Genomic DNA, 2,697 nt, shown 5'->3' with positions numbered 1-2,697 from the left:
GTGTCACCCATTACTGATCAAACCCAACTTGTTTGAACAACTTTGATTGAACCTAGCTCGTTCAACCAAAGTATCAACAAATCGGTTTCTATCCTTCTTGGCAGCTTGGATCGAAATAGCTTCTTTGTTGACTTTATTCGTGAATTATTGTGTTCTTGAACCAGACTCTGATACCAATTCAAGATTGATAAACGATAATTAACGAACAATATATGTATAATCGACTTGTATCATAACCTGAAACTAACTTCAAACTGATTACAATTACCTTTGGTTGTGATAATAATAGTGATAGTGATAAGTGATACTGATGGGTGATAACTAACATTTATTTGCTAGATCTATTTATACTAGTTAGCCAACCTACCAACTATTTTCATTTATGTCCAGCCATTTAACATAAATGTCAAGCCACCAAACTTATGACCAACTACATTATTTATGGCCAATGACATAAGTTTATGCCAACTACATTAAATATTGCCAACTACCTTATAGCTTTTTAATCTTATACACCATAATGAGATACTTAGGCCCGGAGTTGACATGTTTAATTACCACATCAACCAATATCCACATCTTAGTTTTTTTTTTCAACGAAAAATGTTGTTGGAATTATTGTCAAAGACACCTTCTTAACTACTTTTACATTTATGTAACATTTATTTTACATTTTTTTTGGGTAAAGGGTATTAACGTATTGTGTATATCATTTCCTACTAATATAGAGAATATTTTTATGTATTACAATAAAAAGAAAAACAAATTCCATACCTGTTGCTCTTAAAATCTACAAGAAAAAAATGAGGAAATTTTTGTCAATTACAATTTTGAACGTTAACCACGTGTTATCGGATTCATTGGTTTGCAGACTACTGGTGAAATTTCGTAAGTTTACCACTTGTGGGTCTCGCGCCAATAAAAAAAACTCGCCAAGATAAACCCGGTATACATGTTGAAAAAGTCTTGTTTTAACAAATTTTGTGAACTTTTGGAATGGTTGCTCGCAAAGTCATGTGATTGGTAGTTTGGTACACACCACATAAATATTGAAGTACTCCCTTTTCGTTTGAAATAACTTGATTTTATTGAAATAATTGGCTGGGGTTTATTTGATGGTATCACAGCGTGGTTCTTAAGTCTTGACTCTTGACACATTGGGTGTCCTTTTAACCGTACTCAATACCGAGCCCGACCCAAATTCGACCAATCCAAATCTTATATAGGTTGGTTATTGGGTTAACCCCAAGAACACCGCTAGTTGTCTGCCCTTTGGAATGGACAAAATGGCTCCCGAAATTACGACACACGTAATAGTTAATACTTAATACGGTGGCCGTAGATGACAAATGCAGGGGCAGCCCATTAGGCTTTAGGCCCAAAACAGATAGGAGCCCATTTTATTATGTTTCTATTTTACGAGTAATTATATAAATACACACTCTTTTAGAGTTGCTCTTTATTAGCTTTAGATATTGCACTTAGTGAGCCAAGGGAATTACATGAATTTCGTGTTTTTAGCACACCCAAATTATGCGGATATATATACTTTTTGTCATGTAATTTGCATTTTTGATACCCTGTCATTCTGGTTATTAACTTGTATCCAAACACAGTCCTTACATTTTAAATGGCATGCACGTAACATTTTGATGAAAAGAGTATTCTAATTTATTAGGGTTGTAAGTGGTTTATTTTAGCTTTTGTTTTTGTTGCATGAACACTTTGCAAGGACGGTTGCATAAAAATATAAAATCTCATTTTGATTGTTTAATTTATTATTTTCACGAATAACATTTACCTTTTGTTCAAGCAAATAAGAAAAAATAGTCACCTTTCGTGTCTGCATAATCACGTCAACAAGAAAAAAAAATGTATTAAATAACCTGAAGGAGAAAAATAAAACCTATTGAATCTGATGAAAACATGAAAATCAGTCATCAATCACACAAGCTAGCAAAGCCTTCTGAAAGTCATCTGATAAATCTCGTTCAAGTACATTGACTAAGTAGTTCATGAGTATTGAGTCGCAAGATATAGTGATACGCCCATTTTTCGGCAACCCGAACTCGTCTTCTGAGATCCTCAAAAGCTCCATGAAAACAATGTTGTTAAGATAATGCAATGGCATCACAAAACGAATCTTGTCATTAGCATAAACAACAAAATGACCCTTGTAAGTCTCTGAATCGTTCCTCTTATTACAATCACTTCTCAAACCTTTAATAGTCCATTTTCGCACCGTTTTCATTATTCTCTTTGGTGCCATAACAAAGAACATTGCTCTCGGCGCTCTTGATCTATCAAAGTGTTGGAAACACGTTAGATGAACACTTTCACACAAATAGACGTATTAAGTTGCAATATTGCGGATTAGGGAATTCGAGTATTTATAGTGAAAAGCAGTTGAGAGTGGTCTACTTACATAGGTTTGGTAGCAAACTTCATGTGATTAGTTATGGAACTTACAAATGTCTCCCCATAGCATCAAATACGAGGACATCGTTTCCTGTTGTACACAAACCACATAATTTGAAAGCACTTTTTTTTTTCTTTTTCGTTTTGAAACTAGTCTGGGGACCAATTTGTAGAAATAGTTGGTTCGAATGTATTTAGTTTCGTTAGGCTTCTCTTATATGTGAACACTTGTTGGGGAGGGCTGGTTTGAAACTCGAATACCTATTACGAAGAGCAGTT

The 2,697-nt window shown here is 34.2% G+C and overlaps 1 pseudogene; it reads right to left on the bottom strand.

Annotated features, from left to right (window-relative positions):
• Positions 1–1,933: 1,933 nt before the first annotated feature.
• On the bottom strand, positions 1,934–2,281 carry LOC143558376 (auxin-responsive protein SAUR62 pseudogene; annotated as a pseudogene).
• Positions 2,282–2,697: the final 416 nt, after the last annotated feature.

Source organism: Bidens hawaiensis, unplaced genomic scaffold, assembly GCF_021521415.1.
Source record: "Bidens hawaiensis isolate Kalapana, Puna unplaced genomic scaffold, B.hawaiensis_p1.1 tig00019446_1, whole genome shotgun sequence".
NCBI lineage: Eukaryota > Viridiplantae > Streptophyta > Magnoliopsida > Asterales > Asteraceae > Bidens > Bidens hawaiensis.
The sequence above is the reverse complement of the archived record's forward strand: the minus strand, read 5'-3'. Positions and strand labels throughout refer to the sequence as shown.